The sequence below is a fragment of the Dermacentor andersoni genome, chromosome 1, assembly GCF_023375885.2.
Source record: "Dermacentor andersoni chromosome 1, qqDerAnde1_hic_scaffold, whole genome shotgun sequence".
Taxonomy (NCBI): domain Eukaryota; kingdom Metazoa; phylum Arthropoda; class Arachnida; order Ixodida; family Ixodidae; genus Dermacentor; species Dermacentor andersoni.
Window position 1 is genome coordinate 140023224 of NC_092814.1, and position 10852 is coordinate 140034075.

Below are 10852 nucleotides of genomic sequence, written 5' to 3' on the forward strand. Positions count from 1 at the left end.
AAACCGCAACTTTTTTTTCAAATATAAAATTTGCGATGAGGAATTGACGTGCCGATATTTCTCATTCAGCCAGCGTAAATTTTTTTATGCGGTAATGTAGGGACTGGGGTTCAAGGGGGAAGGATGAAACTGTGAATATATGCCGTAACAAAGGTGGTGAGAATAGTCCGATCTTTACTTTCATTTTGTGTAGTCTATACAGTCAAACGTCACTTGAGTGAAATTCAAGGGACCCAAGGAAATAGTTCACTTAACTGAAAGTTCACTGAGTATTCTCTAGAATGTGGAACATAGGGCACATCAGACATCGAGTCAAAAGTGTGAAATGCAATTTATGGAGTTATGTACAGTCGCGGACAGAATATTATGGACCATGAAATCTAAGAAAAAGCTGAATATCTCCGCAACCTCACAACGCAATCTGGTATTTGCATTTTGGACCTCGACTAGAATATGCTAACAACGTTGTCGTGGGCAGTTTTACTGGTTACTGCTACAGGCTGCTCGGGAATTGAACGTTTTCGGAAATCCCGTGGTCCATTTTATTCTGTCCGTGACTGTACATCAATATATACGAAGTGCGTAACATTTACGTTGCTGCCCGTCTCATTTTGGAAAACATCTGTAATTTTCATTTGCACTTGTGCTCTTAAATCGCAAGAAATAACAAAGCTGTCCAGAGCGTCTATGTTTTGTGCACTTCTTCTGGAACAGCTTGTTGCTGAGACGCGAAGTCTCGCAACTTTCCAAGGCATCCTACAGCCACGGCTAGAATTACAGGATTTGAATCTGCCTCTGCCATTGCATCTTCCTCGCCACACTTTTCCTCTTCGGGACAAACACTGGAAGCAATTTCCAGATCTGATAGTTTAGCAGAGGTCACCAGCTCACTGTCACACTGCGCATAGCTGCCGCTGGAGAGGCGATGTGCAGGCGGCGGGCATTGGCTACGCCAGCGCTGCAGAGCGCAAAGCTTCGTTTAACTGATTTCACAAATGAGCTGGCGTCCACTGATCAAGTTCGCTCAACTGAAATATTCGCAATTCAGAAATGCGTTTAACTGAAAGATTTTTGGACTGAATGCATAGGAAAACTGCCGGGGATTTACCAAAGGTTCGTTAGTCTGAAATATTCATTAAAGCGATGTTCGTACAAGTGAGAGTTTACTGTCCAGGATTTAAAAAAAAAAAAGCGCTGTATGTAGCGGATATTGTTTCTCTTTTGAATAAGGCCATGTCTCCGATTCCACTTTTTTTTTCAAGTGGACGAATTCCAAAACCGACAAAGCTTCAAATGTTCCGAAAGGAGTCTGTAAGCTTGCGTCTTTTAGTGCCTTCGTGCACGTAATTATTAAACATATCGTGAAAGCCATCAAATCGTGGCTTTTTGAGCACCAGCAACAAATAAAAAGTGAAAGCAACGAAAAGTATGTGGCATTGAAGTGAAAGAAGTATATGTAGAGTTTTAGTCATAAACTTTCCCTCTTGTCCTCGGCGCGGTTACAAAATTATGTTTGGTGGTTTTAGAAAAAATATCACAAAACAAAGGCTCACGTCTTCGCTCGTTGCAAATAGTAAAGCCTAAATATGGCTTGAAATGTAGTCGTGCAACATGTGGCTGGCCGAATAGTGCATTAAGGTATTAAATAAAAATCAGGTGTTGTTGCTTCAGGAGAAGAAAATATCTCGGCGAAACAGCTACACGTAGAAAATAAAAGTGTGGAGCAACAGCGACTCCGCAGGACATTTTGATTTTTACTTGCAATACACTTCAAAAATGCGAAACACACCATTTCCTTCGGCTATAGTAGAAGGGCTTGCATTTTTCAATGACATAACCGCACAGCAACCTATAAACTGTCTCTATTCGCTATATTATTCACATGCCATTGGTCACGTCCTCAAAATACTTTCTTTCCGTGTCTAAAATAGATACTTACACGTATAAAATTACGGACGTTTACTCGCACTTTTAGAGCTATGTGGCATATTTGTCTCTCTTTCACTTTAACGCAAGAAAAAAAGCTTCGTGGACGGCCTTGTTGATGCCTCAACGCCCATACCAAGGATACAACAAAGATGCCAGTCGCTTTTTTTCCCTTTTCATAAAGAAAGGAACGCTCTCGTAATGACTGACGCAGTGACCCATTTGAAGAAATAACGCTCTATGCAAACCCACAGGAACGTATGCGATGAAAGAAAAAGAAAAATAACATTTCATTTGCAGAGGAATGACAAGTACTTGGCATTAATCCGACATCAGACCTCCTTGACAGCAACCTTTGCATCTCTTGACAAAAGCCGTGTGACCCTATATTTAGGCACCATTAATCAACGCGCGACATGAGCCGTTCCGTCATATATACAAACTTAACAATCACCATGGACGACATATGCTTCTCATATTTCTTTGGCCTCTCAAGTGAGCCGCACCAAAAGAGCGACTAAGTCATGTTCTTGTATTTTTTTTTTTTTGAGGGTACGATCTTCTTTCGTTTTTGGTTTCTTACTTGCGAAAGCTTGACGTGGGACTGTATTCGTTAGCCCATAGCCTTGAAGCTCATTCATGGCACCATTAATCAGAGGCTAGAAGTTTTTTCTCTATGGGACCGACGGTTTCAGCTATGACAGCGCTGCTGAGGTGGGTGTAGAAATAACCATGGTTAGACTGCCTTGACTCCTACCTATCTATTCCTCTCGGTTACGTAAGGCGTCTGTATGTAGCTACGGCAATAATGAACTAGTGAGGCGTAGAGGCTTGGGGCTCTGTAAAAATCACACACGTTTATGCTAGACATAGGCACCATGAATCTTTCACCCAGGACCCAGCTGACAGGGCGTACAACTTCAGCAGCCCTTGCGCCTTGAGGATTGGCTCGCGCATTACTCATTGCTTCTGATTTCTCGTCTGCAGATATTAAAAATGCAAGATGGAGGGCTGTAACTGCACAACAAAAATACCATGTTAGTTATTGCGAGATGTAAGCTGTTGTTTCCGATATAACAAATGATGGTTGCGAGACTGCGAACCACATGAAGGGCGCATATTGACACCGTTTTAACTTATTGGCATCCTCTTCAATGTTTATTCACAGCAAAATATCATTGAAAGCCTGCTTTTTTCTACCGTAATAAAATTCCTTCAACATGCCCGTAGCACCTAGTAAGTGAAGTCGCGATATAGTGTGCCATAGAGATAATTCCACTGTTCTGGAAAAAGCCCAGAGACACCGCCAACATTGGTCCAATTTCTCCCGTAAGATTGTGAGTAAAAATAACTTACGTAGTAAGTATTACAGGCGAGATCTGTGTGTGTTTTGTATGCTCTCTCTCACGCAGCTGCCTCCTTCTTACAATACTGCCCGCGCTGCTATGATTCTAAAGTCATCAGCATCTCTCAATATGTAGCGATGAAGCGCAACATGTTATATCTGATGGCACAAAAGTCACTTAACACTATGGTAGTGAAATTTATTGGGGCGCTGGTCTTTCAATCCAGAGCAGGAAAAAAAGGAGAAATATATTGCCAACTGCGGGCGGGTCTAGCCTTGCAAACTTGCCGCAACACAAGCCGGCCCAAGTACCTCCTTCTAGGAAAGATTAAGAGACGTATGTCGTTCATTTCGTCATCATTCAGATGCGCAGCATGAGAGGGTGAACGAGACTGCGACGTGGAACAGAAGCTTGTTAGATATTTTCCGACACGCCTCCCCTTTCCCCTTCTCCTCCCCCATCCTCGCTCTCGCCCCCCCCCCCCCCCCCCCGACACGATGACCTGAATAATCTCCTTAACACGTACTGCGGCAGCTTCGTAGCGATGACGCTGCGCTGCTAAACTCGAAGTCGCGGGCTGGATTCCAGCCGTGGAGGCCGAAGTTTGAGGGGGGCGAAATGCAAAAACGCCCGTTACTCCATTACCCCAGGTACTCCCAGGTAGTCAACATCATTGTGGAGTCCCAGACTATGACGTGCCTATTATCCTGATGGTGATTTTGGCTCGTAATACTCAAGAACTTAATTTCGTATTTTATTTTGAGTCTGCTAAACATTACCGATCGCAGTTTAGGTCCCGATAACTCAAGAACTCTCAGAGAAGTCTGGACACCCCCCTCCTGAGAACCTATAGTAACAATGTGGGCTTGTTGGAATCGCATTTTGATGTGAGTTTTTTTAGCGCGAATAAGATTGGACACAAGAAGACAATATAGGACACACACAGCGCCGCCCAAAGGTTCACCGTCTGGGCGGCGAGACGGCTCGTGGCGGCTGGCGGCTGCGGCATCAACACTGCGCTTTCGATTTCGCAGGCCACGCGAAGCAGACGCAGCTACGCGTAAAGGCCGTGTAAAGACCCGCAGTGGAAAAACGAAATGGTGTTTCTGCCCTTTTGGGATCACAAACATATATAATTTTCATTTATGTAACTCAAATGAGTAATGATATCATTACTAAGAATGTCCTCGTGCTCGCGAAGTCAGCCAGTAGCTGCTGTGGGGCACTGCTACTGGCGACGACGCTGTATGACGGCACTGCGAAGGAGAGAGCATGCGATTTTTCACTACTTTCGACACGAGATTGTACATTCCCTGCGACATGCAGCGCAATAATATTTCTCACTCATGCTCACAAAGGCCTTGTTAACTGATCGGCAATGTTTTCTTATTGTGTTCAAAAAGTGTTTTTAAAGTGTCCGAAGGAAAAAAAAAAAAAAGAGAAAGCAGAAACCCATGGACGATGAATGCCGTTGTATGCGAATAGAACGAACGAACGAACGAACGAACGAACGAGAACGAACGAACGAACGAACGTTCTCCTTGTCGAGCGCTCTACTACCGCATATACCCCTTGGCACGCATCATAGCCCACGATCAACAGCACCTGCTTATGAAATAGCTATAAAGTTGGTTTACGGCGACAAACAGGCCCCGTAACTTCGATGCGCGAGAGCACGTACCCTTCGTACCGGCGCCCTATCACAAGTCCGAGAACCGACCGGCAACTACCGACCGCCGCCAGACAGGAAAGTGGGTGAAAGCTATTCGCTTTATTAAAGGAATGGTGCTCTTGATGACGTATATTCGGTACAGTAAGTATATTTAGCTAGCGTTTGTTTTTCGTTGCCTAGATGCGCAGAGAAGAGTGCCGTTAACCAGCAAATGGTAGTATAGACGGACAGTATGTGCGTATCAAATAGCTGTGACAGTTGGAATTCGACGAAGAGCGCGCCCCGCAACGCGAGCGCGCGCGCACTTTGCTTAGGCGTTTTCGCTCCGACCTCCAACCACAGGCCTACGACCGCGAAAACGGGCGAAATAGCCAAAGAAAGACTTTCACTTTTAAACGAGCGGAAGGGTCTCTAGTGGTGCGAGTGCCGGCGTGGAACGCGACCGCCATGCTCCTCTCCCGCTGTAACCCTCTACCACAGCTTCCCCACGGAGGGAGGGCGGTGGGAGCAGAGGAAGGTTGTCTGATACCCCTGACACACGGGCAAAACTAAAGTCCTCTTCCAGTAAACCCCTTTTGCTACTCTGAAGGACTCTTTGCAGAACGGAGTTGCGCCGATGACACACGGCACCGCACTGAACTCAAGGTCGATTCAAATAGGTCGCGAAGCTTCGGACGAAAAGCGGTTCAGTACAGATTCTCACCGACATCAGCATGGGGGGTTACGGGAGCAGCGATTGAAGCGCGACTATGTTTGGAGGGAACAAACATTCAGAAAGAAAAACGCGTTTTTTAATTCAAATGAGACACAGTTAGATTCATTCAATAAAAATAATATTACTAGTCAATTTTGTACATTCGTGACGAGTTAAGAAAATACAAGTTTAATTTTATTATTATTAATAAGTGCATTTCTTTTCAGCGCCCATCGCTACAGGGGGCGTTGACGCCACTATCACTCGCAATGAAATGCACGTCTTGAAATGGGCAGAAAGGCGCACTCGTATCACGTGTTGAAATACGCCCCCCTCACAGTTTGTGCTTTCTTGCGTGTCGAAGTTTGTCTGAATTTGGTGACGTGGAAAGCTTCATTGCTTTTTAATCTGTTCAGTCAAAAGTAGTGAGTTACGACCGCCAGGTAATTGTGGAGTTGTTTTCGTGCGCCTGCGCTGGCCGACGGGCTTGGCATCCAACAATAGGATCAGCACTCTACCCCTAAAGCTTTCGTCGGCCTCCAAAGAAAGTATGTTCTATGCAGGGATGCGATTTCGACAACCGTACGGCTGGCCTTTTCCTGCATCGCTTTCCACGCTGAAAGCTCGAAACGCCCATCAAATCGAATGGCGGGGCATTTGAATATATAGCTCCAAAGGAAGAACAACAAAACAAATTTTGTACCTTCGAAAACAATATGACGTCACTTCTGCGTCACATTACGTCACATGGCGTCACATTATTTTTTCTTCAGCCAGAAGTGTTCCCACCAGATACAGATGGCGCTAAGCCCCATGGACCGCCGATGGACCGCCATGTTTTGAACGTATGGGCTCCTATGGAAGCTTCGCTACCAGGTATATTTACCTTGCTGAACTTCTTTAGGTAGTTCCTCAGATGAACGCCGCAAGAAAAATAGCGCTGGCTGTTAAAGCCACAAGAGAAAACAATCTTAAAAAGCTGCGTATTTAGTTACACTTAGCTACTGTAGAACCTAAAAACATATTTTTTTCATTGTTGATGGCTAATAATGCTTATAGCCGTTTATTTTATTCGCGTTTTTGCGTTGTTAGCAGCCATTTAACTTGGTCCAGCAACTATGTGCAGCCGGTGTTTTGCTGTGCGTGCTATTTATTCTAGTGATGCCCACGTTTCTGTCGTCCTTTTTCACGTCTTTGTCGTCCCTTCCTTTGTGCGCGCAGGCGTAACGCGTTTTATTCAATATGTTATTCCAACAACTGTGGTTTCTTCTGGGTATTTCCTGCGGGCGCTGATTGCGCAGTCTCCATCTCGCGACGTGAGCACACTACATGCGCGCAGAAAACAACGACGACACTGCTGGAATTCAACATGGCGGCACTAGCGACGTTATGCGAGCGTTTGAGAGTATAGCTAGAGGAAATCTTCACTATTCTACAAATTGTATTACCGCTAACAATAAAACATTTTCGCAAGGTAAAAAAATACCTATGGGCACCGCAGTTGTGTGGCAGGTTTTCTTCTGTTGACGAGTTGTGCACGCTGTGTGCGAGAGTAACTCCTTTTCCGCCCGAAAAGTAGTTGCGCGATCTCCTTTCCCGAAAAGGAACTTTGCCGTAAAGGAGATACTCCTTTGCCGTGTGTCACTGCACTTGAACGCCTTTCCGGTAGATGCCCCCTTACCTAAAGGACTTTAGAGTGCCCGTGTGTCAGGGGTATCAGTCCGAGGCGCAAATATTCAGACGCCACAAAGCAGGCATGTGCACTCTGCTTTTCGACGTCAGGCTACATGGACAGAAACTTCCGTTGCCAACCCCGACACGTCGAAAGCGGTGACGTCAAAATCACCCCGGCTTACTCCGGAGCATTCTATTATATTATATGGTAATAGGGGGCAAGGTGGCATGACGCAGTGGATCAAAACCTCACACATGGCAGTGCACCTTTCCTCCTACTACCTGCAACTCAGTTGCGAGAGAGAGTGATTGTGAAGAGCAAAAGTCGGTTGAGCGAGAGCTCACGCACGGCAGTTTCTCTCACCCTCCTTCCAGCCCCTGTCGCAACACGGTTGCGCGAGTGTTCCCTCGATACCTCTGTATTGCAAGTCCTACCATCGACCATGAATAACCGATCACCGCCGACAAGAGAATGGGCGAAAGCGGCAAATAAAGCTATCGGTTTAAAAAAAAAAGACGTTGTATAGAGCCTTTTTGCATGGCATCTGACATTTGCGTGCGTTGGCAGGTTTTGCTGCACCGTCGCATTCGCATGGAGAGAGCGTAATTTCTGTGGTGTGCGTGGCCGGCTCCTTCTCTGCACTGTAGCCGCCGCAGCCGAGGGCTTTTCATGCACCGAAGTGGCTTACGCGCGCTCCGGTACTGTTGCTGGATGAGGGGATAAAAAAACTTGGAGTACATTTAAGAGTGGACCGCATTCAAAGATCCGCGATGGTTCTCGCGCTTCCCGGCAGCTGATGTTTATGTAACCGCAATGTTTGCTGGGAGACGCTGGCGGCGAACGCTATGCACGAAGGCGAGCTTTCGGTAGAAACGCGGCCTCTTGCGTGGCCCGATCCCAGAGGTATACCACGGGCGCGCCAAAAGAAAAAGAAATTACATCATTTTTAGGTATCTGATTGTTTCGCACTTACAATATTTATGTTTCAGAAGATTTACCATAAAAAGAATGCGCTGTCGGTGTTTTGTATCACGACATTTGCTTGTGGGTTGTCCATCTCAAAATTCCAAAGAATAACTTAGTCAAGAATGTAAAACAAGGCAGGAGCAACTTTAGTGATAAAATGGTGTGACAATGCAACCCGCATATACCACATTTGATATAGCAAGGCGTGGCATATACACATACCTAAATATATACCGCTATTTTCGCTCACGGACAACTCTGTCGACGTCGACACCGGATATCTGCTACACGGGGCCCTCAACGTTATCGCCTTAAAACACGATTTTATCCTACTATATGGTCCCTTACATTCGAATCCCTGTCCAGTCCACTACAATTTCAAGGTTGGAGTGGCGCCTGAGACAGGCAAAAAAATTGCAAACCGTAACTAGGCTGACTTGAAAAGCAGCAATTGAAGTGGGAGATAAGGCACCAAGGCAACCAACAGGTAAGCTCTCCAAAGTAACAAATGATATAATAAAGAAACGGCAAAACATGAAACTTTACAACTCAAGAGATCAGATAGAATTCGCTGAACTGCCAAATCTGATAAACTAGAAGAAAGTAAGGAAGATTAGAAATTATAACGTGGAAAAGACTGAGGACGCAGTAAAAGATGGCCGTAGCATGACTAAGTCAAAACCTTGTATAGGACAAGGCAAGATGTATGCTGTCAAAGATAAGCAGGGTAATGTCATCGGGAATTTCAACTATATGCTAAAAGCAGCGGACGAATTTTATACTGATCTGTACCGTTCCCAGAGCTGCGGATGCCCGCAAACTACAAAAAAAAAAAAAAAAAAAACAGCAAGTGACGTGTCCGCTTGTGCGTCGTGATTGAACTTTCCCAAGCGTTCCGCGCACAAACATAGCATTTAGCAGCGTGTGCTGCAGCTGCGTCTGCTTATCGCTATCATGAACCGCCGCGAGGGAAGCATATCACTGGCGTATATCGCCCAGCCAACGCATTCGTCCCTGCCCTCTCGCCTGTTTAACGGCAGGACGCCCTGCTAGATGCTATGTTCGTTTTACGCGGACAGTTTGGGAGCGCTGCAATAACGGCGTGGAAGCGAGTATGTCACGGGGTATTTTTTTATGTATTTCGCAGGGTCCGCAGTAAGCTGAAAAACACTAATACTTATTAGATAGAAAGAACCAGCTAATCGGATGTTCTGCTAAGCGCTCTAAAACTTTCTAGTTGCAATTTTTTGCCTGACATCGTTGCTTCAGAAGTTGGTTAATTAATCTTGACAAATTATCCAGTTAAGCAAAATAAAAAAAAATGCGTGACACACTACATACAAAAGCGAGCAAGATGCATTTGGTGGCGTCGTCTTAAGAGTCCATCGGCATATTTTTAACTCTAGGTAAAGTTAGCTGAAATAGCCTGTATAACTAGCGATGAAGCTAGAATGGCATTGCAAAACAGGTCGCGGGAAAAAGCGGCAGAAAATGGCATGAAGGGTCGATTTACTAAAAGATGGACGATATATTATGCTTGAAAGGCTTGCGACCCTTCACACGCAATGCCTCACGACTTCAAGTGTACGAGAGAGCTGGAAGAATGACATTAAATGAATTCATAAGAAGGGAGACGTTAAAGAATTGAAGATTTATGGGCCCATCAGATGGCTCTGAGTATTATATAAAATATTAATTTACATAATTTCCAACAGAATAAGGGAACACTTCATTTCAATCAACCAAGCGATCAGGCTGGTTTCAGGAAGGGATATTCTATAAGGGATCACATCCATGTCATCACTCAGGTAATTGAAAAATCTGGTGACTACAATCAACCTATCTGTTTGGCTTTCATAGATTATGAAAATACATTTGATTCAGCAGAAATAGCAGCAGTCATGGTGGCATTGCATAATCAAGGAGTGCATGAGGCATAGGTCTCTAGGGAGGCTTCTTGGCAAATATCTACAAAGAATGCAGAGCTACCTGGGCTCTCCACAGGAAAAGCAGAATATTACCTATCAGGAAAGGGGTAAGGCAAGAAGACAATCTCCCTAATGCTATTCTTTCCATACTTAGAGGAACTATTCAAGTTATTAGACTGGGAAGGCTTAGAAGTGAGAATCAACGGCGAATATCTCAGCAGCCGTCGGTTTGCAGAGGACATTGTCCTCTTCAGCAACATTGTAGATGATTTACAACAAATGATTCAGGACCTTAACCAAGAAAGCATCAGAGTTGGGTTGAATAATAATAGGCAGGAGACAATGGTAATGTTCAATAGCCTGGCAATGAAACAAGAATTCATGATCGCGATTCAGCCACTAGAGTCTGTACAGGATTACGTTTACTTAGATCAATTAATCACAGGGGACCCTGACCATGAGAGGGATATTTACAGAAGAATGACGATAGGTTGGACTGCATATGGCAGTCATTATCAAAACCTGATGTGGAGCTTACCACTGTCATTGAAAAGAAAAGTGTACATTCATTAGATTGTACCAGTGCTAGCATATGAGGCAGAAACTTGGAGGGTAACAAAGAAGCTCGACAACAAGGGCTACGCA